The following is a 27,957-nucleotide window of genomic DNA, read 5'->3' as shown; positions in this document are numbered from 1 at the left end:
TCTGCTCATAGTTTTGATTCTTAAGCATTGTAAAATATGTATTGGTTGCTTTAAAAAGAACCCCGAACTCTGCCATTCACCTTCAAAAGCAGAGTAAAATGTAAAATGTCCCTTCTTTGGATGCTATGAAAGCCTTAAAGACATATTGCAAACTCTTTTTTCAAACTCTTTCCTTTTCGTTTGGCTATTCTATTAAATAAAAGAACAGGTTTCTAATATTGTCTATTTTTTTCCCAGTCAAATCAACGTAAGTGAAACTGAAGTGAGACAGATGCCAAGCCTTTCTCTTAATTCAGACCCAGCATTCTTTCTGGCTGGAGTACAAGAACCTGACCCCTGTGTGTTGCTTTCCTGGAGTATTTGTCCCTTATGAAAGCCGATACAATCAGCAGAGCCAGCATAGATAAAGAGCCATATAGGCTTGTATTATAGCGGCAAGACTGTTTTGTGGCCATGTTCTGCAGGCCGGCTGGAGGTGACAGTATTATTTACTTTTGTTGCTTGGGGTCCAAAGAGAGAATAAATTGCTATTGATTTTTGAGACATTACAGTGAAGTGTCTGAATGCCTGCAGAATAGCTGGGTGGCAGGATATCTAGCAATTGTATAGAGACTGCCTTTTAAAATGAAATTTCATTTTCTTATTGTCATAAAGTTCTGTATTTCAGGAGACTGTTACAAGAAAACTTGTTTGTGGGTGCTCTGTTTATTATAAGTATATTTCATCTCCCCAAAAGAATAGAATTCAACTGTAGTTTCATAACAATTTGAAATTGATGAATAGATGACTGATGTATACTGTATGAGGCTGCATGCATGCTGTATTCATAGCATAAAAGGAGCATTTAATGTTTGCATTAAACACTTAAAAAGGGATCTTCCAGAGATAGCAATTTGTAGGCAGAAAATTAGGTATATCAGAATTCAAATAATATTTTCCATCTACCACAAAACTTATTTTTTCCCGAAAGCTGATTTCTGCAGTTATCATCCATATGTATATTTTATATTTTGCCATTTGGAGAAAAAATCCAATCCTTTTGTATTTACTTATTATTATGTATATATGCCTCTTTTCTTTTTCCTCCCCCCCTCCCCCCGTCTGATTGCTACCCTTTTAAGATTTTATAGCAACGCTACCTCATAGTGACACCTGCTGGGAGAGATATAAATGGAACATCTGCAATTATCCATGGCTGTTGCCTGTCAGTTTCTTTTCTAGAGTCAACAGTGTGCACCCAATTCAGCAGTCTAGGATGACGCATGTTTCCAAGCTCCCCTTAAGGATATCTGCTGTCATCCCTTTCTGAGGAGACTGACTCCTATGCCAGATTTACTGAGACTCAGAAACTCACTAGAATGCCACTGTAAATTTGAATCCTCCCAGCTGGGATTTAAACTCACCGCATCAGAGAACTAAGGATCTGTGTAGTAATACAGGCTAGTGGTAACAGTGGGTCTCTTAAATTAAAGAACTCCGTTTAACAAGATGGACATAAAAACAAAAATTCAGTGTAATTTAATTGGGCGAATGGGTTAGAATTAATTGCTCAGACTTTCCTGGTGGTTTAGTGGCTCGTTCAGGGGTCTAGACATTTTTAATTGGGAAATTGCAGAATCCTGCAATGAAGACTTCTCTCTCATAGTCCTCTCAAGGTCTTCGTAACGTGTTTCCTGGCTTGCCATTGCATCATTAACCCTAATCTCATCAGTTATGGCTTGAAATATGAACCTGATTGCTTGCTCACCAGTTGGGGAGGGGAGATTTTCCTTGATGATTGAGCTTGTGAAGAACAAATTCCAGATGCAAACAAATGTAAACTGATGCAGTATCATCTTCCTGAGTCTGTACATAGACAAGCTCCAGTTGCTCAGAGCTTTTACAAGTGAAATTAACAAGACTGCTAGGTTTCATTGTTCCTGTTTAGAAATCTGTTAGCCGTGAAACTGACAAGTTTTGCTTCACTAATGCTTGGCAAAACTCTGAGAAGCAGTTGAGATACTAGGAGTGCTTGCCCCTTAACATAAATAGATCTGTTTTCCAATTGGCCTCTGGCTGATTAGTTTACTTCTCTGGCTTTTAGGATTTTGGTAATACTTACGGTATGTCTGCCCTTGGAGCTGGGGCTGAGATTCCCAACTCAAGGAGACATACTTGCAGTATCTCTGATCTAGCTAGTGTGCTAAAAATAGTTGCAGCAGTGGGAACGACCAGAATATTTGCTATGGGTCTTGGATGAGTATGTGCGCAGGGCAGCTAGCCCTTTCTGCACCTTGCACTGTCCCAGTTATAGAGCTAGCATGGGTATATCGCCAAAGCTTTTCCATTGACTTCAATGGGACCAAGATTTCAACCTCCATATCCAGATCTCATCTTATCCATTAATAAGATACTGTTTGGCAGTGTCTTGTGCCACAGTTTGATCAAGGTACAGTTAATTTCCCAGGATTAATAAAAGAAAACATTCTCTGGCTTCTGGACACAGATGTGGGTTCAGCTCAGGCAGAAAGGACAGACACCTGTATCATCCCCTTTCAACCTTTCATAGGTAAATGATTCTTCAACTTCTCTCTCTTCAATTCCTCCTCTCTGTAGAGGGCCAATTCTGTTAACAGTGATACCAAGTCACAATAAAACCATGCTACCCCAGGCCAATCTCTGCCAACCTCAGGGAGAGGCTGAAAGTCTCTCAGTACCTGAACCAGTTCAACCAGTGATAAGTGATCCTTGGAGATAATCAGGACTTTGTGTTCATTGGACCAAATGTGGAACAAATGTAAACTGATGCAGTATCATCTTCCTGAGTCTGTACATAGACAAGCTCCAGTTGCTCAGAGGTCTTGTCTGTGTGTGCCCATTCACCCATTGCATTACAGGTTCTTATGCATACATCTTTCTGTTTCTTTAACTAATTGCCCTTGCTTAAGTCATTTAAAAACAACCAATTTTTCTTTGTAAAATTAATAAAGCACACCACATTCCAAGGAATGGAATACCTCGTGTATTCTTGCACCTAATTTCCATTTACACCCTTCCAGTAGGAATCACTCTCTGCAAAATTAAAGTCCAAATGAGTTCTTGTGTCTCGCAACGTCATCTGATGCTAGCCTTGTGATGGTCTGTCTGGTGCTACTCTACTGCTGTCCCCATCTTCTCCACCGAGGGGAACCACTTATAGGCCAGCCTTTTAGAGGTGCTGCTGGAGGCTCCCACCCCACATATCATTGAGGGCTAGAAGAAGGCTCAGAAGTTGAGGGGGCAGTGCAGTTTAGATGTGGGGAGCAGGAGCCCAAACAGAAAAAGATTTGGGGTTCATGCTGGCTAATCAGCTGAACAAGAGTTCCGAGTCTGACACTGGCCAAAAGAGCTAATGCAAACTTGGATGAATAAACGGGAATCTTCAGTAGGAGTAGAGAGATTATTTTACCTCTGTATTTGGCCCTGGTGCTACCACTGCTGCAGTACCATGTCCAGTTCTGGTGCCTACAATTCAAGTAGAATGTTGCAAGTTGGAGAGAGTTCAGAGAACAGAATGATTAAAGGACTAGAAAACATGTCTTACAGTGATAGATTCAAGGAACTCAATCTACAGTATTTAGCTTAGCAAAGAGAAGGTTAAGGGGTGACGTGATTACAGTCTATAGGTACCTATATGGAGAACAAAATTTTAATAATGTCCTCTTCAGTCTAACAGAAAAAGGTATAAAATGATGCAATGGCTGGAAGTTGAAGCTAGAGAAATTCAGGCTGGAAATAAGGCGTACATATTTAATGGTGAAAATAATTAACTAACTGTTGGAACAGTTTACCGAGGGTCATGGTGGATTCTCCATCACTGACCATTTTAAAGTCAAGTTTTTCTAAAAGATCTGCTCTAGGAATTATTTTGGGGAAGTTCTATGCTGTGTGCTATACAGGAGGTCAGACTAGATTATCACAATGGCCCCTTCAGGCCTTAGAATGTATGAATCTGTCTCTCATGCCCATGCTCCAACTGCTGGTTCTGCTCTGCTGGCAGGGTGGGAAGTGAAGTGCTTTTACAGGCAACTCCCTGCATGTGCTGGTGGTGTTTCCTGCCCCACATACCCCCAGGCACTGGTAGAGGCCTATGGATTGGGAGCGTCGGTGCTTGTGACTCAAAATACAGATCTTAGCAGGGTCACTTTGTTCTTCTTCGAGTGCTTGTTCATGTCCATTCCACATTAGGTGTGAGCGCACTGGGTGCACGAGCGTCGGAAACTTTTCCCTTAGTACCTGTCGGGCCGGCGGGGCCCCCACCTGAGCGGCGCCACTGCGCCATGCATATATACCCCCACTGGCCTGACCCCCTTGAGTTCCTTCTTGCCTACCGTCTGTGGCGGTGTTGAAACAACCTCTTGCTCTCGTACAAGAAGCAATCCCTTAGCTTTAGAGTACTTAGCTGCTATCAGTTCGTTAGCATTCTATTGTTGTGGACACTTAATAGATTAGGTGCTTGGAGGCTTCCAGCACCCGCCCCAGGATGTGGGGCATGCCGCAGGCCCACGGGTTTAAGGCTTGCGCCACATGCTGCAATCCTGTGCCGGTTAGTGATCCCTACGACTCCTGTCTACGGAGCGCCCGGCGCCAGCTCCAGCCTCCTCGGTGCAGAGTGCCCCGGAGTCGTCAAGAGACCCGGTGCCGGACAAGCACCGCAAGCCGTTGGCCCCGGCACCGCTCATCCTCCCTGGTGCGACCCAAGGAGAAACCAAAAGAAGGATGCAGACGTTCCCCGCAAAGGAGACCGGCGCCATCTAAGGGCCCGGGCACCGGAAAGAGCGGGATGGACATCGTACTGGCGCCGGCACCGGTGGCACCGGCACCACAAGTCCCTCTGAGTCCGGTCATAAGTGAACTCAGTGAGGACGACGGGCTCGAGGGAGTAATGGATCAGCCTTCCACGCCTGACACCTTTGAGGTGGCAAAGGACCTCATCAGGTTGTTGGCGGTGAGCCTCCTCCTGATCAGAGAGAAGTCTCTGGCACCCGGGCGCGTGGTGCCGTCGAGGGGAAAGCTGGCAGTGGTGCACCGTTCGAGGTCACTGTCCTGGCATCGCTCCTGGCGTTGGTCCCGGTTGAGCATCGAGTCTGCGGACAATCAGTTACCCTGACGCAGAGGGAAGCCTCGGTACCGGAGGTGAGTCAGCGCACGGGATTGGTGCAAGGGACCCGACACTCCCTGACACCCTCCAGAGACAGGCACCCAGGAGAAGGTGAGCCGACCATCGCCAAAGGCTTCCGTAAGTCACCGGTCCCTGTCCAGGTCTCATCTACCTCCCACCAGCACAGATTGATGGCACCGCCGTGGCATTTGCGCTCGGCGTCGCCAGAATCTGGCGCCAACTCAGGCCGGTACATTTACCTGAACCGGGCACCGGACAGCAGAGAACACCTGGCTGGATGGCAACCCCAGCGGGGTCCGCCGGGACACTGGCCCTTCTGGACCCTCTGGGCCTACCACCAGCTACTCAGTGCACCAGTCCCAGTCCCCGCACCGATGATTCTCCATGAGGGAAGCTACAGAGTCCAGACCGCCTGCGCCGTCGCCGAGCGAGAGACCGGAGAAACTGGCACTGAGTCCAGTGCCGCCCCAGGGTCAGCTGTCCAGGCCCGAACTGGAAGCCCCTCCTTCGGGGGAGGGCGACCAAGGGGACCAACAGGAGGAAGCAGAGTAGCTGCTGACCTCCTCATCATCCCCGGATGAAGCGGTGGCAGGCACAGTGGTATCAGGACCTCCGCCAATAGACCACAGAGCCCACCAAGAGCTACTGTGTAAGGTTGCTCATAACTTGGGGTTACAGGCCGAGGTGATGGTGGAGCAGGAGGACCCCATGGTGGACATCCTGAGCCCAGAGGGTCCATCCAGAATAGCGCTTCCGCTTATTAAGATCATACAGTCGAACTATAAGACTATCTGGCAGACTCCGGCCTCCAGCTCTCCAACAGACAAAGGAGTGGAACGCAAGTACTTCGCCCCGTCAAAGGGGTACGACTTCTTGTTTTGCCACCCAAGCCCATGTTCCCTGGTAGTCTTGGCGGTAAATGAGAAAGAGCGCCATGGGCAGCAGGCCCCGGGCCCTAAGGCCAAGGAAGCGAAGTGCCTGGACCTGTTTGGCAGGAAGGTGTATTCCTCAGGGGGCCTCCAGTTGAGGATTGCTAACCAACAGGCCATTCTCAACAGGCATAACTTCAACTCCTGGGCGGCAGTGGGGAAGTTTAAGGACAGCCTCCCGCAGAGTTCCCAACAGGAGTTTATGGCGCTGGTGGACGAAGGCAAGGCCGTAGCGAAGACCTCTCTCCAGGTGTCGTTGGATTCGATGGACGCGGCAGCCAGGACAATCATGTCTGGCATGGTCATGCGATGCTTGGTGTGGCTGCAGGAGTCAGGTCTGCCGCCTGAGGTCCAGAACTCGCTCCAGGACCTCCCCTTCGAAGGGTCTGGGCTCTTTTCAGACCAGACCGATGAAAAGCTGCATAGCCTCAAGGACTTGAGGGCCACACTCAAGTCGCTGGGTATGCACACTCCGGCGACCGAAAGAAAGCCCTTCAAGCCGCAGCCTCCTCCTCAGCATCACTACCAACCTCGTCCTAGGCAAGAGCCCTACCGCAGGTGAAATGGGGATAACAGCAGGCGGTGCAATAATAATAACAATAGCTCCAATAGGCCAGGCCGGAGCCAAGGCCAACATAAGTCTCAGCCCAACCCTAAATCAGGCTTTTGAAGGTGCGCTCGAGGACAGCGTACCAGACCAATCACCGGATCCATACCCTTGTTTCCTGGACCGCCTGTCCCGCTTCTTCCGCGCGTGGTCCAGTATTATGTCGGACCGCTGGGTGTTATGCATGGTGCAAAGCGGTTACAGGCTACAGTTCTCCTCCCTGCCTACCACCCATCCCCCTTCCCCGACCCTCTTCAGGGACCCTTCTCACGAGCACCTCCTGGAAAAGGAGGTTTGCACGCTACTAGAGGCGGGGGCGGTACAGTTGGTACCAAAGGACCTAAGAGGGAAAGGGTTCTACTCCCGCTACTTCCTCATTCCCAAGGCCAAAGGAGGCCTTCGTCCCATTCTGGACCTGCGAGGGCTCAATAAGTTCCTGGTCAAGGCCCAGTTCCACATGGTCTCTCTGGGCACCATCATCCCTTCCCTGGATCCGGGGGACTGGTACGCTGCCCTCGACATGAAGGACGTGTACTTTCATATCGCCATCCACTCAGCGCATCACCGATTCCTGCGCTTCACTGTGAACGAAGAACATTACCAGTTCACGGTTCTCCTGTTTGGCCTAGCTACAGCCCCACGGATGTTCACAAAATGCATGGCGGTGGTGGCGGCCTTCTTACGGAGGCAGAGGGTTAGAGTTTACTCGTACCTTGACAACTGGCTCCTGGCGGGGCGGGCTGGTCTGAAGAGGAGGTTCGGTTCCACGTGCAAGTGGCCCTGAGACTATTCTGCACGCTTGGGCTCCTGGTCAACATCCCCAAGTCCACCCTCATTCCAACGCAGAGAGTGGAATTCATAGGGACGGTCCTACATGCGGTACAGGCAAAGTCGAGCCTCCCAGTATCACGATTCCTGGCCATCCAGCAAGCAGTGAACTCCCTGTGCCAGTTTCCCACTACAATGGCCAGATGGTGCCTGAGGCTGCTGGGCCACATGGCAGCATGCACACATGTGGTCAAGCATGCCAGACTGATACTCAGGACGCTGCAGGCTTGGCTCACCTGTGTATACCGCCCAGGCAGGGACTCCCTGGACTTGGTAGTGACAGCCCCAAGGGAAGTGTTGGACTCCCTACAGTGGTGGCTGTTCCCGACCGTGGTTTGCGAAGGCATCCCCTTTGCTGCACAACAGCCAGACCTGATGCTTGTGACGGACACGTCAGACCTCGGATGGGGTGCTCACCTAGAAGACCTCAGGGCTTGTGGTCAGGAGCAGAGCAGTCGCTCCATATCAATGTGAAGGAGCTCAGGGCAGTTCGTTTAGCCTGCCAGGCCTTTCACGCCACTTTGAGTGGTCATAGCATGACAGTTCGGATGGACAACACAACTGCCAAGTTTTACATAAACAAGCAGGGCAGAGCCCGCTCCTCGCCACTCTGCCACGAGGCTCTCCTTCTCTGGAACTTCTGCATAGCCCACGCCCTTCACGTCGAGGCGTCACTTCTCCAAGGGGTGCGGAACGAACTAGCGGACCACCTCAGCAGGTCGTACCGCATGCACGAGTGGATGCTCAGAGCGGACGTCATGTATTCGCTCTTCCGCAAGAGGGGGTTTCCCCAGGTAGACTTGTTTGCTGCCCGGGGCAATGCCCAGTGCCTGCAGTTCTGCTCGTTCCAGGGCCGCGGCCCGGGCTCAATAGCAGACGCGTTCACGATCCCGTGGGGAGGGGAATTAAAATACGCCTTCCCCCCGCTTCCTCTGGTGCATAAGGTCCTGCTCAAGGTGCTCAGGGCGGGCGGGGGGGGGGGCAGTCATCCTCATTGCCCCGGCCTGGCCCCGCCAGCCTTGGTTCACCACGCTCCTGCAGCTATCGGTGGAAACCCCGGTAACCCTGCTCCTACACCTGTACCTCATCACGCAGGACGGAGGGCGGCTCCTCCACCCTGACCTGCAATCACTGCATCTGACGGCGTGGAAGCTCTGTGGCTGAACACTTTGGAGAGCCAGTGCTCCCTTCCTGTGCAGCAGGTTCTACTTGATAGTAGGAATCCCTCTACCAGGGTGACTTACCCAGCCAAGTGGAAAAGTTTCTTGTGCTGGTGTTGGCCCCAACAGGTCCAGCCATGCCAGGCTCCGGTGTCTACCATTCTAGAGTACCTACTGTACCTCAGGCAGCAGGGGCTGGCCCCGTCCTTGATCAGGGTGCATCTGGCGGCCATCTCTGCCTTCCACCCGGGGTTTTCAGGGGGCTCAGTGTTCTCCCACCCAATGGTGGGGTATTTCCTTAAAGGACTGGAGAGGGTGTTCCCTTACTCACGCCCTCCAGTTCCCCCATGGAATCTCAACTTAGTCCTTTCTAAGCTCATGGGGCCCCCGTTCGATCCTCTTGCTACCTGCTCCCTCCTTCACCTTTCCTGGAAGGTGGCATTCCTGGTGGCCATTACCTCGGCCAGAAGGGTATCTGAGCTGAGGGCACTCACCTCGGAGCCGCCATATACAGTATTTCATAAAGACAAGGTGCAGCTCCGCCAACACCCCAAATTCCTCCCAAAGGTGGTCTCACAGTTCCATCTAGGCCAGGACATTTGTCTGCCGGTGTTTTTTCCCAAACCCAATGCGGACCAGAGTCACCGCAGTCTGCACTCCCTGGATGTCCATTGAGCGATGGCATTCTACTTGGAGCGCACCAAGCCCTTTCATAAATCCACGCAGCTGTTCGTGGCCATGGCGGAATGGATGAGAGGCCTCCTGGTGTCGGCGCAGCGAATCTCCTCCTGGATTACAGACTGCATTCGGGCATGTTATGACGTCGCAGGTGTTCCGGCTCCGGCGGTCATGGCCCACTTGACCAGGGCGCAAGCAGCTTCAGCGGCTTTCCTGGCACAGGTGCCGGTCCAGGAGATCTGCAGAGCAGCCACCTGGTCATCGGTGCATACCTTTACGACCCACTACGCAGTCAACCAGCAGACCCGAGAGGACGCGGCGGTTGGCGTGGCAGTCCTCCAATCAATTGCTCCGTGATTCCTACCCTCCTCCGAAGGTAAGCTTGTGATTCACCTAATGTGGAATGGAAGTGAACAAGCACTTGAAGAAGAAAAAACGGTTACCTACCTTTTTGTAACTGTTGTTCTTCAAGATGTGTTGTTCACGTCCATTCCACCACCCACCTCCTACCCTTCTGTCGGAGTCGCCGGCAAGAAGGAACTGGAGGAGGTTGGGCCAGCAGGGGTATATATGCATGGCGCAGTGGCGCTGCTCAGGCGGGGGTCCCGCTGGCCCGACAGGTACTGCTAAGGGAAAAGTTTCCAACGCTCGTGCACGCAGCTTGCACACACCTAATGTGGAAGGACTTGAACAACACATCTCGAAGAACAACAGTTACAAAAGGTAGGTAACCGTTTTTTCCTTATTCTATTACTATTCTGCTGCTGCCCCTGGATTCCTCCTTGCAGGGAGAAGGCAGATCTCTTTATGGGCTGTGATCCTTTTAAACTACTGCAAAAAGGTGTGATTGTGATAAAACTTTATGTTCACATATATTTATTTAAAGAACATTTTACCTTTTATATTTGACCTGTGAAACACCACAGTTAATTTTATATGCTTTCCTTTAAGTATGTTTGTTGGTTTTGTTTAGCTATGTAGTGAAGTATTCTTTAAACCTCTTCCAATTGGGCATCAAATGGGTTAATGCTGTTGGTCTGTAAGGAAACCATTTTCATGATAAAAGTAAAATTACTTTGAAAAATGCACTTTAATTGAAATCCCATTTAAAGGGTAAAATTATGTTATTGATTATGATCAAAATGTCCCAGACACTGATGAATTCATCAATTCCTGTTTTAGACGTGTTATAAATCTTTTAGTGTAGGCAGGGGAATGTGAATGAGATGAATACTTTCAAATTATAGTGGCACATTACTTTTTATGTGTAACTTTTTTGTTCTCTACAATGTATCTGAATGGAAGTGGCTTTTCAGAGCCGCTGTAGAAAAATAACACTATGAAACCAGTATTATAAATCAAGCTAAGATCACACTGGTTTATGCCAATAAAAAAGTATGTTTAAAAATCATGACAAACTGTTTTGAGATTTGCTAAAAATGGCAGTAGTTATTCTGTTAAAAAAAAAGACATAGTAAATAAATGTAAACTAGTTAGCTTTCAAGCATAGTCAGATATCGAACTGATATTTATTAACCACTATAACTGCATCTTCAAGTATCCAGTTCAGAATTTGTAATGCAACATTTATTATTTCATGTAGTAATTTAAAGATTGTCTATAATGAATCTATAATACAGATCTGTAATTCCATTATTTTTGACAATGGCAAGCTCTTGGTAGTAGAATCTACTTTTCAACTAGCTGCCCACTAGGAACCCCATTTCGCAATGTACATAGCTCTTCCTGTGATGTATGGAGCAACTTCAATTTTTTTGAGGGGCACTGTGGCCTATTGGAGAGATCACTGAACTCAGGAGCCTGGGTTCTATTTCCAGCTATGCCATTGGCTTGCTTTGTGTCTTTGGGCAAGTGATTTTGCCTCTCTGCCTCAGTTTTCCTATCAGTAAAATTGGGTTAATGATACTTCTCACCTTTGTAAAGGCCTTTGAGATTTATGGATGAAAACCACTACATAAGATCTATGTATTATTGTTATTATTTATTAGACTTTATTGTGATTTTGGGGTGTTCAGCAACTTGCAGAATCAGGCCCTATTAGGGATGTAAATATCATTTAAAAAGTTAACCGTTTAAATGATTAAAATTATATCATTTAATCGGTTAACCGATTAAAAGGAGAGGGACTGGGGTCGCTCCGGCCAGCCGGCCCAGGGCTGGGGTCTGTATCAGGACCTCCTTGGTGCTGCTTGTCTCAGGCGACAAACCATGCAGAGCCCCTTGGGTTGGTTCAACATCCTATGCAGTTTATTTATAATTGAGTCCCACCACCTTCACAGCATACCTAGCGCCTTTATAAGCAGGGGGAAAGCAATCTCTCTCTCCCTCTCACTGCGTGCTTTCCCCCTTTTCACTTCCTTCCTGTGCCTATTTGTGGGCTCTGGCTAATGGCTTAATTAGCCTTTCTGCCCTGCCTCACCTACAAATTAAGCACAGGTCTGCCTCATCAGCTCCAATCTGCTATGCCTGATTGGAGCTGCTGTGAACAGAGTGCTGACTCAGGGTTTCATACCTAGCATTCTGTCACAGGGTCACTCCAGCCGGCCGGCGGGCCTGCTGCTCCAGCCTGTGCGGCTGGGGCTGGGGTCAGCAGGCTGGGGGTTAATGGTTAGGGTGGGGTTTCACTGAGCCTCTACTGCTCCACCAGCCTGGATTCCCTCTCCCTGTTTTGCTGAATTAGGCTCTCCGGCCTCTTGCAGCACACACACATACACACACAGGTAAGCTGACTCTCAGCTGCAGACACATACTGAAGTCAGTTCTGTGTGAGAGGATTCACCCAGCACTCATGTGCACACCTCTTTTGGGAGATAAGTCCAAAATAATATTGTCTTGCACAGTATAGAAAAATCTGCACAGCGCACGCTCATAAAAATTGGCCCTCTTCCTCAATGTGAAGAGAGATAGGCACAGCTCCTTGCCTCTCCCGCCCCCCATTAGACATTGCATAAACTGGTTTAATAAAAAACAAAACAAATTTTATTAACTATGAAAGGCAGATTTTAAGTGGTTAAAGGAATAGCAAATAGAACAAAGCAGATTACTAAGCAAATAAAACAAAACATGCAAACTAAGCTTGATTCACTAAAGAAATTGGCTACAAATAGTAATTTCTCACCCTAAATATTGTCACAGGGAGATAACAGAGAGTCTTGAAAACCAACTGCGCTGGCCTGCAGCTTGAGACCTCAGGTATTATTACTCACAAGCTGGACACACTTCCAGCCTGGGCTCAACCCTTCTCCTCTCAGTTCAGTTCTTCTTTTCAGGTGTTTCCAGTGTCTCTTTGGGTGGGGAGGCAGAGGAGAACCACGATGATGTCACTCCCCTGCCTTGTATAGCTTTAGTGTATGTCAGGAACCCTTTGTCTTCCAATGGAAAAACAGTGGCATTCCAAGGGGGGGCAGTGTCCAGAACCAGGTGACTCAGACCCATGTCTCTGGAGGATTGTAGCAGCCATTACTCGTAGGCTGTCTGGAGTGTCCACAGGAAGACTAAGCTCTTTCATAGTCCATTGTCTTTGCTAATGGGCCATCAGCCCTGTCTGGCTTTTTCATTGATGTACCTGAAGGACTAGTTGTGGGTGACACCTGAAGTAGCACATTTGAAATACAGATTCATAGATTCTAGGACTGGAAGGGACCTGGAGAGGTCATCGAGTCCAGTCCCCTGCCCGCATGGCAGGACCAAATACTGTCTAGACCATCCCTGATAGACATTTATCTAACCTCTTAAATATCTCCAGAGATGGAGATTCCACAACCTCCCTAGGCAATTTATTCCAGTGTTTAACCACCCTGACAGTTAGGAACTTTTTCCTAATGTCCAACCTAGACCTCCCTTGCTGCAGTTTAAACCCATTGCTTCTTGTTCTATCCTTAGAGGCTAAGTTGAACAAGTTTTCTCCCTCCTCCTTATGACACCCTTTTAAATACCTGAAAACTGCTATCATGTCCCATCTCAGTCTTCTCTTTTCCAAACTAAACAAACCCAATTCTTTCAGCCTTCCTTCATAGGTCATGTTCTCAATCATTCTTGTTGCTCTTCTCTGGACCCTTTCCAAATTCTCCACATCTTTTTTAAAATGCGGTGCCCAGAACTGGACACAATACTCCAGCTGAGGCCTAACCAGAGCAGAGTAGAGCGGAAGAATGACTTCTCGTGTCTTGCTCACAACACACCTGTTAATACATCCCAGAATCATGTTTGTTTTTTTTTTGCAACAGCATCACACTGTTGACTCATATTTAGCTTGTGGTCCACTATAACCCCTAGATCCCTTTCTGCCGTACTCCTTCCTAGACAGTCTCTTCCCATTCTGTATGTGTGAAACTGATTTTTCCTTCCTAAGTGGAGCACTTTGCATTTGTCTTTGTTAAACTTCATCCTGTTTAACTCAGACCATTTCTCCAATTTGTCCAGATCATTTTGAATTATGACCCTGTCCTCCAAAGCAGTTGCAATCCCTCCCAGTTTGGTATCATCCGCAAACTTAATAAGCGTACTTTCTATGCCAATATCTAAGTCGTTGATGAAGATATTGAACAGAGCCGGTCCCAAAACAGACCCGTGCGGTACCCCACTCGTTATGCCTTTCCAGCAGGATTGGGAGCCATTAATAACAACTCTCTGAGTATGGTTATCCAGCCAGTTATGAACCCACCTTATAGTAGCCCCATCTAAATTGTATTTGCCTAGTTTATCGATAAGAATATCATGCGAGACTGTATCAAATGCCTTACTAAAGTCTAGGTATACCACATGGTATTGAACCATGGTATTGATACATGGTCAATATTCCTAATTTCAGATATGGAAATGATGCAGGCATACAAATTGGATAATCACATTCAGTAAATCATAACCTTTCCAATGATATCTTACATGAGCCATCTTGCATAAAGTATATCTCAGTTATGTCATATCCATATCATAAGCATATTTCCATAAAGAATATGGAGTGTAATGTCACACTGTGCACACGTGTTCAAAAACATGCACTGAATAAAGTTTTGAATGCAACAAATGCTATTAAAAATAATCATCATATGTGGCGTGGGTTACACATATGAATTATAAGTACATAGAATCATAGAATCATAGAATATCAGAGTTGGAAGGGACCTCAAGAGGTCATCTAGTCCAACCCCCTGCTCAAAGCAGGACCAATTCCCAGCTAAATCATCCCAGCCAGGGCTTTGTCAAGCCGGGCCTTAAAAACCTCCAAGGAAGGAGACTCCACCACCTCTCTAGGTAACGCATTCCAGTGTTTCACCACCCTCCTAGTGAAATAGTTTTTCCTGATATCCAACCTGGACCTCCCCCACTGCAACTTGAGACCATTGCTCCTTGTTCTGTCGTCTGCCACCACTGAGAACAGCCGAGCTCCATCCTCTTTGGAACCCCCCTTCAGGTAGTTGAAGGCTGCTATCAAATCCCCCCTCATTCTTCTCTTCTGGAGACTAAACAATCCCAGTTCCCTCAGCCTCTCCTCATAAGTCATGTGCTCCAGACCCCTAATCATTTTTGTTGCCCTCCGCTGGACTCTTTCCAGTTTTTCCACATCCTTCTTGTAGTGTGGGGCCCAAAACTGGACACAGTACTCCAGATGAGGCCTCACCAATGTCGAATAAAGGGGAACGATCACGTCCCTCGATCTGCTGGCAATGCCCCTACTTATACAGCTCAAAATGCCGTTAGCCTTCTTGGCAACAAGAGCACACTGTTGAGTCATATCCAGCTTCTCGTCCACTGTGACCCCTAGGTCCTTTTCTGCAGAACTGCTACCTAGCCATTCGGTCCCTAGTCTGTAGCAGTGCATGGGATTCTTCCGTCCTAAGTGCAGGACTCTGCACTTGTCCTTGTTGAACCTCATCAGGTTTTTTTCGGCCCAATCTTCTAATTTGTCTAGGTCCCTCTGTATCCGATCCCTACCCTCTAGTGTATCTACCACGCCTCCTAGTTTAGTGTCATCTGCAAACTTGCTGAGAGTGCAGTCCACACCATCCTCCAGATCATTAATAAAGATATTAAACAAAACCGGCCCCAGGACCGACCCTTGGGGCACTCCGCTTGAAACCGGCTGCCAACTAGACATGGAGCCATTGATCACTACCCGTTGAGCCCGACGATCTAGCCAGCTTTCTATCCACCTTACAGTCCATTCATCCAGCCCATACTTCTTTAACTTGGCGGCAAGAATACTGTGGGAGACCGTATCAAAAGCTTTACATCAGTTGATTGAGTTTGTATAAAACAAAATACGTAATAGGAAAGAGAACCTGTAACATACACTTCCAAATCCCAACTGAAGAATTAAAGTTCAAGCCATCTGACTCTGTGAGGGGATTTACTACACACTAACAGAATGTATTTCCATACTAGTTAATATAGTTCAGAAATTAATGAAGCAATTTGGTTCCTTTGAGAAGGTGAATATATTGAAATGTCCTCCAAAACATAGGCTTTTTGGGTAAAGCAAGGCCGCTGTAGACCAATTCAGATGTTTGGTTTCTTGTTATATTATCACATTGAGCTACTTCTGATTTGCAGTATTGTAACTGAGAACAGAATTTGGCCTTGAGTCTTTGAGGTGATAAACAGTCTTTTTCCTTTTGTTTGTTTCAATTTAATATCAACTTGATGACTATAAGCCTAAGGGATCGTGTAAATAGATGTAGTTCCAACCCTGTTCTGAAAAGAATATACATAAACATGCATACTCTGAATGTAGTCCAAACTTACCTTCTTCCTGGAATTTGACTTTATTCATAACTCAAAAACAACCAAACATGAAACTCACCTTAAGATTTCCCTCCAAGTTTGACTATTCCTAGGTTTTCCTTGAAAGACCATTTTGTTACAGATCTTAGTAACCTGTGCCCAAAGAGGTACTCCAACCCCTTTAACAGTCTGGTTGGATCTAACAAGAGCTATTTGCTGCTATACGATTCATCTGTCATTACACTGGACCTGCATACAGACCTCAGGATGATGCAGAGAAGCTCTGCTTCTCCCAGAGCAAGTTACCAATACAATGAAACCTAAAGGGCTAAATTCATGAGGTAACATACAGGAACATCTCATATAAGTTACTTTTTTCTGCACATAAATTGATAAATTATGTTTAAGAGGGCTTGCATATTTTCCTTGTAAAGATGACTATCCAAATACTTTATCAAGCAAATCACACATTCATGAGAAAATAATACTAATACTTATATTCATAGATTCCAGAGCCAGAAGGGACCATTGTGATCATGTAGGCTTGACCCTCTGCTTAACACAGGTCCTAGAACCACCCCAAAATAATTCCCGGAGAATATCTTTTAGCAAAACATCCAATCTTGATTTCAAACGTACCAATGCTGGAGTATTCACCGCTACTCTTGGTAAATTGTTCCAATGGTTAATTACCCAAACAGTAAAAAATTTACACCTTTTTTCCAGTCTGAATTTGTCTAACTTCAACTTCCAGCTATTGGATCATTTATACCTTTCTCTGCTAGATTTAAGTGCCCAGTATTAAGTATTTGTTCCCTATGTAGATATTTATACACTGTAATCAAGTCACCCTTTTACCTTTTCTTAGCCAACCTAAATGCTTAACAAATATCTTATTTAACATTTTAATTCATAAAAGGGTTACAGTGCAAAATAGCTTTTAAAAACAGTGGACATGCCCAGGTAATGTATACCACTTTTATGCAACATATTTTCCTTATGTCTGCTTCTTTTCCTTGGTCTCCCAATATATTGTCTAGTGCAAAGGAGTAAAAGCCGGCATAGGAGTACTTCAAAGGTTTCTCATGCTGAACTGTTCTTATGTATCTTGCTCCTCAAATGTTTGAAAAGGAATGGGTTTCATAAAGATTCTTGTCACCTCTTATGCTATGAATATTGCATTTTTATTCATGTCTTCCAATGCTAAGCAACTAGTATAATCATTTTCTGTAGAGATTTCTGTTCCTTTTATTATACATATTTTGGTTTGGTTTCACATTCAAAGCCTAGTAGATAGTTTTTATATTTCAGATGGCCTGGTCTGTTGATGACATTATTCACAGTTACAGAATTCTGTACAACTCAGTCAGTCAAATCAAGATCAGTATTGACTTCATGATAGTGTTGTGGGGATTGTGTGGTTTTGGGGGTTTCTTTTAAATGTCTTTAAGGAACTTAGTTTAGTGCTCCTGAGAGGTGCAGGTTTGACAGCCTTGAAGCCTTGACTACTTTCTCGAAGCACATAACAAATACAATTTGGACAGCAACAGTGAAAGATACCACAAAACATCCACCTGAATGTATCATTTCTTCCCTGGAGGGATTGCTTCTAGAGCTGATAGTATATAGTGCAGTGTCAAATGCAGGCTCATTCTACTGAACTGCCAACAGAGTACCAAATAGCATGGAAGACATGGTTGAATTAAATAAAAACAGAAAATTCTAATGAAAATACTAAATGAACATTTTCGAGGTTTCTAGAGTCTGATTTAATTCACTTTTAATTTTTATGCATCTTTGTTCTGCCTCATTTTGGCAGGGACTGAAAAAAGGAAATACTGAAACAAGACCATGCTTCATGTATTCCCAGCCCAGTCTAAAATTAAAGTACTACAATCTTGCAAGTTTATTTCATGCACTTTGCAGTCTTAGTTCCAAACTAAACCATTTTGGATCACTGAAGCTAAGCTTCAGAGAAGGATCCAGCCTTTTGGTCACTGAAGTCATGCAGAGTGTGCCTGCTTTTTAGTAACAGTGTTAGTATAGCTTTTAATCCTACACAGTGTAAGAGTCACGTGGCAAGAATTGCAAGTTTCACCAGCCATTGTTCAGGGGCTAGCAGAAGGAGTCTAAGGTTGTGATTCAGTAAATGTGTGTTGTAGCAAAGCTTAGCATCAGTCTCTTTACTAACACAACAGTAATGACTTTCATTCATTATTGACTTGGGTTGTGTTTGTAGTAGCGACCTAGACGTGAAAGGCTTCACATCTTATTTCCAGTCCCCTGACCCATCTACTCCCCCATGGTTTAATTTGATGCAATGCAATTATCAACCAAATGATTTTCATTGATTGTGCTATAGGACAGAAACATGATAACATTCCTGCAGCTGCCAGCAGCATCTTCCCCTGGGACTCTCCTCCAAAATCATCCAAAGCAAGGGGAGAAAGATTTAAAGCAAAGTTGCTAAGGCTCTATCCAACTGCTACTTCACACAGCCTGAGACCTTCACAAGTGTAGCAACCCAGTACTATCAGTATGAGTTTTCATTTTTGCTTTATGTGTGATGTCAGCACAGCACCACTTACCCTTCTTACCCTGCTCTTTGTCCTTCTTCTCTCCATTCTTTCCTAACTCTTCTCCTCTTACTGTTCTTTCTCAACACTGCTATTTCTTCCCTTTTCCCCTTCATCATATACATTTCTCTCTTCTCCTCTCCTCCTCCCTCTTCTGAGCTGATGAATTCTCATATTCTCCTCTTCTTTTCCCCTCCTTTTCTCCCACTCACACATATCTTCAATTGACATGTGCCCTTCCCTTTTCAACCTCCTCCTAGCTCCTGCTGTCTGTCCTAATCCCAGTCCCTAGCACATATACACACTCTCTGCTTCTCCCTATCAGTCCTATCTCCCTTCCTGTTCCTGAGGCTTTGTTCTCACTTAACCTTATTCCTATCTCTTGCTCTTCCACTCCTCTTTTACTTCTCCCTCGGGACCTCCTGCCCTTCTTCTAATAAGTTCACTACTGTTAACTGTCTTTTAAACTCTCAAAGTTCACCTCAAGGTTCTTAGAAACCTGGCTGTCTTTCTAACTCTGCTACTGCTGCAGCCTTCTCCTATGGAGTCCCCCCTTTTCTGGCTCTTCCTTTCCTCTCTTATTTACATCCAGCCCCTCATCTTTCCACTCCTCTCCAACTTTGTGCTGCACATAGTCCAGTTCTTCTCTGCTCTATCCCTCTCAGTGATGGGAATCTAACTTCTCCCCAGATCTGCTTTTACTTTCCTCTCTGACTTTGATGCTTTGCTGTCACTGTTTCTCTTTCCTCATTGTCCTGTCACCCTAGGCAATTTCAACATCCATTCTCACTCTTCTGCCTCCTAGTTCCTCTCTTTTGGGGCTTGTCTTCACTATGGGGCTAAATCGGCAGTGGCATCGATTTAACAGGTCTAGAGAAGACACGCTCAGTCAGTGGGAGAGCGCTCTCCCATCAATTCTTGTACTCCACCTCAGTGAGAAGTGGAAGCAATGTCGGCGGGAGAGTGTCTCCCATCAACATAGCATAGTGTGGACCCCACGGTAAGTGGCTCTAAGCTACGTCAACTTGAGTTATGCTACTAACGTAACTCAAATTGCGTAGCTTAAATCGACCAGCAAGTAGACTAGGCCTCACTTTCTCTTTTATCTCCAACTCAGGGTCGACTCTCTCTCCCACTCCCCACTAGATTCAGTCTCTTGACCTGGTCTTCTCAATAAACTGTTCCCTCTCTGATCTCTCTATCTCAGACTTTCCCTCTCCAACCAACATCTTATCTTTTTAGCTTTTCCAGATCTTCTTGTTCCATGTCATTTACTCCTTGTGTGATTCTTAGTTCCTTAACCTATTGGATTTTCAGCTGCTCTCTACCCCAACTTTCCTTCCATACTTACTTCCCTCAACTCTACAGTCTCTTCCACATTGCTTTGAACTTTACACAAGTCCCCAGGCTTGGTTTTGTCACCTCTGCTCCTGTTCTCACTCTGCTGAATGATTGTGAAGAAAGTCCTGTGGCACTGTCATATTCTTCCATTATGTTTTCATTTTCTTCAGCTCTACCGTGTTCTTGACCAAGCAATTCTACTCCCCTCTAATACACTCTCATTCCACTAATCTATTACAGCTAGTCTAATATAGTCTATAGAGGTTCTTATGCCATCTTCATCATCACAATATCTGAGCACCTTTCAGTAGTGTATTAGGTGACGTGACTAACAACTGTCACATGTGGTTAACTCTTTCTCTCATTCTCTCCCTGGGGGAGAATTGTATTTGCAGTTTAATGCTTTGTTTTGGTGGGTTTTATTTTTTTTAATGTGTTTAAATTAGAAAGGGTAAGGTTGAAGAAGTGTGCTTTCTACTTGGAGTGGAAGGTGGTGAGGTTTGTGATGGGCCTTGGTTCCTATGAGAGTTCATTCCCCTATGGGAGTTCATTCCACAGTCTCAAACCAGCCCTTGAGAAAACTCTCTCCCACATGGACAATTATATACTGTTATGGGAGAAAGTTCCTGTCACTGTTTTGGGGTAATTGCACTTTTGGCCCCTTTTGTGCTCTGCTGAAGGAGTGCCCACTCAGGCCCCTAGCCATTACCTCTTTCTGGGAAATGACCCATATGCCCTCTCTTGCCAGACTGAGGCTTTAGGTTGCAGGTGCCTGCAATTGTACTGCAATTGTCTCAAGAAGATCTGCCTAAAATCCAGCTTCTGCACTTTCACCATATTTCTCCAGAGACGATGTCAGTGGTTTACGATATTCTGTGGGAAGACATTGTAAAGAGTTGGGGACAGGTTTGGTGAGCTCTTCTCTCCTTTGACTTCCTACTTAAACTTTTGTCTGTTCTCTCCCCTCTCTACCTAGGATCTTACTGTTTTTAGAATCTTCATTAAATGATTCAAGCGTATGAATATCTGCATACATTTTATCTAATTTCTTAACGAAAATATGTGTAATTTCAATGTTTGCAGAGGGCTAACATAATAACATTTATTTTTGATTGTGAATGAGAGGATGCATCCTTTTTATATGATTGTGTGTTAATATAGTAATTAATTTTGATAGAAAATTGGCAAATAGTTGTTATTTACTCACATATCAATTAAAACATTTTCGGTGTACACATTGCTTTTTTATATCTAATGAAGATGATTTTCTGCCATTATACCCAATATTTAACAGTAGGTACATAAACCCTTTCCATGTGTGTTTAAGGGAATATAGTGAGTTTTGTGTACATATAAGGAAAGGGAAGAAAACATGGAGGGATTTGCCTAAGCACACTCAATTATATACAGCTGCTAGCTGTTCAGAAATTTTAAGTTGTCCTTCAAGTTGTAACATCCACTGGATATTGTCAAAAATAAATTATCATTCTAAAAAAGATTTGTTTTCTCCCTATAAATCCTTTTTTGTTGACTGGGGTCATGTGCTGCCAAAGTGATCTCATAACTCATAAGTGCATAACTGCCTCTCCTGGATCTGTTTGACATGAGCCAAGGGAAAATTACAAATTTTAGCTCTGATTCTATTCTTGCAGTGGTGTAAATCAGTAGTAACTCCACTCATGTCAATTGAATTACACTGCTGTAAAACTGGTGTAAGTGAGGGGAGAATCAGGGGCATAGTCTATTTATTTCTTTATTTTATTTTTGTATACAAGGCTTAGTTCCTTAACAGAAAAAAAATAAGCACAGAAGCTTTTTTTCTGCTAAACATTTTAAAGTAAATTTACTGCTCACTAAAAGAGGTAAGTTGATGGAGCCGTAGAGTGAAATCTACTTAACCATGGAACAGTTATAATATAAGCATGGGGAATGGAATCTGCCATGCACCAGCTATGAAGTGATGTACCTCTACACTGATATAGAGGAACTGCATCTTGGGGTGAGAGGATAATTCAGTGCCCATGCCCATTCAGTCCTCACTGTCTCTGCTGGCACTGAGAATTAGGCCTTGTTTACACACAAGAGTTGCACTGATAAAGTGCTCCTTATAGTACTACCGTAGTGTACCAATTACTGGTGGTGGTGCCTATGGTGTGGGTGCTTGATCTGACAGGAGGTGAACTGAGAGCAACAATTCAGATTGTTTTAAGTACAGGAGACTATTGTTAACCTTTTTTATAGTTCAGTTATACACCTCTTCTTAAGAACAAGAATATATAGTGCAGCATTTCATGTTGGAATTTCAGTTCTTGTGAGCACAGTAATATATACAGAATAAATGAGAGAGAAGTTAATATCAATCCATACATACTGTGTGTTCTGTTTTTCATATGCTTATGAGAAAGCATGGATCTTACAGCTAGAAAATTGTGCTTTCAGAGAGTTTGGTTAGATAGGGCCAAAATAATAATTTAAAGGTTAACTACAAATGTTTGTAAAATTTAAAAAAAAACACAAAAATATTTGATAGAACATCTTTAATCAGTAATTTAAATATAGACTTTGTTTTAAAAATGCATTCATATATTTTTAAAATATTATGAAAGGACCTCGTAATTTATCTGACTAGACCTGCCCAGAAATAGCAGATGGCACTGAAATTAGCTAAACCAGAACCAGGGATTAAGTACTTCGTTAGGGGTTGTGATATAGGAGCCAATCCAAAGTCCACTGAAGTCAATGGGAATCTTTTTATTGACTTCAATGAGCCTTGGAGCAGGTCCATAATTGGCAGTTGTGAAGCAAACATAAGGCCACATGATCCTATCCACTACAGAGAGCAGAATCTTATAGGCAGAAAAAACCACAAACATGTAGTAGAGAGCTGTGCCTCAAAAGTATGCAGCACCATAACTGCAGAAAATATGAGAAATGTATAGCTGGGGCTGTAAGAATCTAAATTAGGTGGGCTGGGATTGAGAGGTTGGAAAAACAATTCACTTTAATGAAGCTACATCTGTTTACATCAGCTCAGCATCTGGCCCATGGAATTAAAATCAGGACCCTTTAGTTTAAAGAAAGCTAAACAAATAAAGCTTCTTTCAAGGTTGATCAAGCTATAGACAGAGTAAGATGATTTCCCAGAATACTCATGGAAAGCTGCCAGTCAGAACTCCTTTTCAAAGTATTGATGTGTTCTAATTAAAAAATGCATTTTTAAGTGCACTTTAAATAAGAAATTGTTGTTCAAAGAATAGCATAGTACTCAGCAAGACTAGCAAAAACATGAATATGTACTGTAGAGCAAAATCAGAACATTTGTGATTCCACAATCTAGGACCGCACAATCACGGAATGTACTCATTTTCTTATTTTAGGGGTATATTTTCAATCTCTTGTGCGTTTAAGTATTAGAATTTCAAAAATGCTTGAGAAGTGGAGGATGGGCTGAGTCTTGACTAAACATTTAAAGCTGGTACGGGTTTCTCAGTTAACCTCATTAAGTAGCCTCATGAAATATAATTTCTGTATATTATCTACAAAATATATCTTTTAAAATAGCATACCTTTGTGGTGAATTTGGAGCTTCTCTGTAATAATTTATGAACACTGTATGTTGACCTGGTTATTGAGGCATTTTATGTCGGACTATATTGGTTTAACTCAACAGGAGTCTGTCGGAAAGAACAGCTAGGAAGGAAAAGAATGGCTCAAGATAAGCCACTTCTCAGCAAAAATTTAAGAGTTATTAAGGGACAATGTTAGAATTATTAGCTTTGATTATTTTACCTGTTCTCCAACCCATCCTAAAAAACTGTATTGGATCAAGACAGGAAAAACGCTGTAAACACTTAAGGACAAAAGAACTCTGGCAGGATTAAAAGGGAACCTCTCACAAAAGAAAGGCAGCAATTGTTATGGAGAACCAGACTGAGGGCTTGTTTACATTACGCAGAATTTAACGACAAGGCTATGTCAAGGCCTTGTCAAGCCTTGTCGCTAAAAGTCAGCGTTTGTGAACGCTCTCTATCAGTATTTTGTCGGCATTTTTGCCGACAAAATACTTCCAGCTCTGCTTGCGTCGGCAAAACTTTTGTCTTTCGTGGGGGCGCTTTTTTAAGTATCCGCAAAAGACAAAAGTTTTGGTGACAACGTTGCAGTATAGACAAGCCCTGAGATACCGGCACTGTCTGGGGTGCTTGGAGAAGCTAGGCCTATCAGGGTCACTATCAAAGAATGGTAGGGCTTTTTAGGTAAGGGAGACACATGCAGACTGTTGTTTTAAAATCCTTTTTTCTCTGATGCTTCGTTCCAATTGTTAAGACAAATAATACTTTTGTTTTAAGAAGGCCGTCTGATCGTCTATACCATTGGTCATGGACTCTAAAAGGGAAGAACCACAGGTGCCCTAACTCAGTTGATCCTCCAGGGTAAGAACCATTGATAGACAGGGTACTGTTTCCTATGTCCCAGTCTAGGTGTGAGAGAATTGTGAATTTCCTCCCTGAGACAGGTAAAGGCACAAGACATATCAACCAGAGAAGCTGTACTCAGAGTATGTCTACACTACCCGCCGGATCGGTGGGTAGGGATCAATCCAGCGGGGATCGATTTATCACATCTAGTCTAGACACGATAAATCGACCCTTGAGCCCTCTCCCGTCGACTCCTGTACTCCAGGGCCGTGAGAGGTACAAGCAGAGTCGACGGGGGAGTGGCAGCAGTCGACTCACCGCGGTGAAGTCACCACGGTAAGTCGATCTAAGTACATCGACTTCAGCTACGTTATTCACTTAGCTGAAGTTGCATAACTTAGATCGATTTCCCCCCCCCACCCCCCAGTGTAGACCAGGGCTCAGAGGAACCAGAAAGGGGACAGAGGTGCTGCTAGCCTTGTAACCATGACAACCTTATTATAGAGCTACTACAATGGAAAAATGGTATGTGATCATGTAATTAAAGAGTGTATCATAATGCACATGTAAAAGGGGTTACCTATAACAATATATAACCCACTAACCCTCCTTTGCCTTACAATAGGTTAACTTCTTATGCGAAACAGTCTCTTCCACCTTGTATTTAGCTGCGACCCTCTGAGTACCTTTCCCAGACCTGAAGAAGAACTCAGTGTAAGCTCGAAATCTTGTCTCTTTCACCAACGAAAGTTGGTCCAATAAAAGATATTACCTCAGCCACCTTGTTTCTCTTGTTTCTTCCCTTGTTCATTACAATCACATGGTATTTGGTTTTTTTGGATGTTTATTTTTTTCCTCTTTCAGGTTACTTAAAGTTACAGTGTCAATTGGGATTGTGTGTTTGGTGACTCTTTGAGCCTTTGATCATCTTTGATCATCTCTGATCAGCCTCGTGATCACCTTCCCACTGTGTGATTGAGGGGATAAGGCTGATCTAGAAGAGAAGAGCTTAAAAATCAAGGTTAAGTGACCAAGGGGAGCTAGCAAACATGGGACAGCAAAAAGGGGAGTTTGAGAGAGAGAAAAGGAGATCTCCCTGCTGAAAAAGGTGCAAGTACTAATCTTGGGGTGAGTGAGCTTGTTTGGCTGTTTGGCTTTTTCTTTCAGGTTACTTAAAGAGAGAGATGGCAGTTTTTCAAAGAGACAGTATTAAGGGCACAAGGACAAACTATCCCACTGCATGGGAAAGATAGAAAGTGTGGCAAGGCTCCCTGGCTTAGCCAGGAGATCTTCAGTGATCTGAAACTCAAAAGATAGTCATACAAAAAGTGGAAACTAAGTCAAATTACGAAGAATGAATATAAAAAAACAAAAACAACACAAGCAAGTTCGGCCAAAATTAGAAAGGTCAGGATTAAAATTCAAAATGATCTGGACAAACTGGAGAAATGGTCTGAAGTAAATAGAATGAAATTCAATAAGGAGAAATGCAAAGCACTCCACTTAGGAAGGAACAATCAATTGAACACATATAAAATGGGAAATGACTGTCTAGGAAGGAGTAATGCAGAAAGGGATCTGGGGGTTATAGAATCATGGAAGTGTAGGACTGGAAAGGACCTCACTGGGTCATTATAGTGGATCACAAGCTAAATATGAGTCAACAGGGTAACTCTGTTGCAAAAAAAAATCATTCTGTGATGTATTAGCAGGAGTATAAGCAGGACACGGGAAATATTTCTTCGACTTTACTTTGCATTGATAAGGCCTCAACTGGAGTATTGTGTCCAGTTCTGGGTGCCACGTTTCAGGAAAGATCTGAACAAATTGGAGAAAGACCAGTGGAGAGCAACAAAAATGATTAAAGGTCTAGAAAACATGACCTATAAGAAAAGATTGAAAAACTTGGGTTTGTTCAGTCTGGAGAAGAGAAGACTGAGGGGGGAGATAACAGTTTTCAAGTACATAAAAGGTTGTTACAATGAGGAGGGAGAAAAATTGTTCTTGTTAACCTCTGAGGATAGGACAAGAAGAAATGGACTTAAATTGCAGCAAGGGCGGTTTAAGTTGGATGTTAGGAAAAACTTCCTGTCAGGGTAGTTAAGCACAGGAGCAAATTGCCTAGGGAGGTAGTGGAATCTCCATTACTGAAGGTTTTTAAGAGCAGATTGGACTAACACCTGTCAGGAATGGTCTAGTTATTACTTAGTCCTCTTTGAGTACAGGGGACTGGGCTAGATGACTTATTGAGGTCCCTTCCAGTCCTACACTTCTATGATTCTGTAATCTGACATTTAGTGTGGTGTGGAGACCTTTGTTTGATCAGATGTTGTTCATCCTTCCAAAAGTGATGTTTGCTTTTCTTAAGCTTATATGAGTATCTTTATTGCAGCCACCTTCAAATGTCATCACACTCCCCAGATAGCAAAACTCTTCTACCTGTCTGATTTATTTTCCATCCACATACACCTTTGTATCTGTTGTCCAGTTTCCTACTTTCATAACTGTGGCTTTCTCTGCATTTACTTTCAATCCAACTTTTGCTGCTTTGTGTTCTACATCTGATGCAAGGGCAATCATTCCATTCCATATTATATTTAGTAAAGCAATGTTGTTGGCAAAGTCAAGGTTGTATATCTTGTCACCACTAACCCATTTTACACGTCCACAATGCCTTTTGTTGCCTGCTTCATCACCCGGTCTATTGCTAATTCAATATGCCTAAAGAGAGGAAAATATTATTGCAAGTTCTAATATTACAATGGTACTAAATTGTTTTGCCTCAGTGAACACCCACATCTATAAAAAATCTGTATAGGAATTTCAGAGATTAGAAATTTTTTAAAAAGTTAATTTACTGTGATTATGATTGATTCTGTATTGACAGCACAAGAGACTTGAAATTCCTTGATTTATCCACAGAACAACTATAAGCAGAAATAACAGAAACATAAGCATCCCTATAATAATCTGTCAATGTTCCCGAACCTGTGTTCAGGAGGTATATTGTCTTGCGCTGTATAGAAAAATCTGCACAGCGCAAGATCATAAAAATTCGCCCTCTCCCTCAATGTGAAGAGAGATATGCACAACTTCTTCCCCTCCCACCCCCCACTTAGAAATTGCACAAACTGGGTTTAATAATAAACTAAATGAATTTATTAACTATAAAAGCAGGATTTTAAGTGATTATAAGAGATAGTGAACAGAACAAAGCAAATTACTGAGCAAATAAAATAAAACACACAGACTAAATTTAATACAATACAGAAATTGGCTACAAATAGTAATTTCTCACCCTAAATGCTGTTTCAGGCAGATTGCAAAGTTTCTTGAAAGCCAGCTGCACTGTCCTGCAGCTTCAAACTTCAGGTATTGTTACTCACAGGCTAAATACACTTCCAGCCTGGGCTCAGCTCTTCTTCCCCCAGTTCAGTTCTTGTTTCCAGGTGTTTTCCAGCCTCCCTTTGGGTGGGGAGGCAGAGGAGAACCATGATGATGTCACTCCCCGCCCTAGATAGCTTTTGTGTATGGCGAGA

At 44.1% G+C, this 27,957-nt stretch overlaps 1 protein-coding gene and 1 long non-coding RNA gene across 7 annotated transcripts in view; both read left to right on the top strand.

The window, feature by feature from the left end:
- Positions 1-27,957, top strand: part of PRKN (parkin RBR E3 ubiquitin protein ligase) — a 1,174,462-nt gene that overhangs the window by 54,166 nt on the left and 1,092,339 nt on the right. The gene's annotated exons all lie outside the window — the stretch shown is intronic.
- LOC135982647 (uncharacterized) lies at positions 14,737-26,364 on the top strand. Its single transcript, XR_010600142.1, has 2 exons — positions 14,737-25,132; positions 25,283-26,364. It is a non-coding gene; the product is annotated as an uncharacterized LOC135982647 (long non-coding RNA).

This window comes from Chrysemys picta, chromosome 3 (assembly GCF_011386835.1).
Source record: "Chrysemys picta bellii isolate R12L10 chromosome 3, ASM1138683v2, whole genome shotgun sequence".
Classification (NCBI taxonomy): Eukaryota; Metazoa; Chordata; order Testudines; family Emydidae; genus Chrysemys; species Chrysemys picta.
This window is presented reverse-complemented; position numbering and strand designations above follow the sequence as displayed.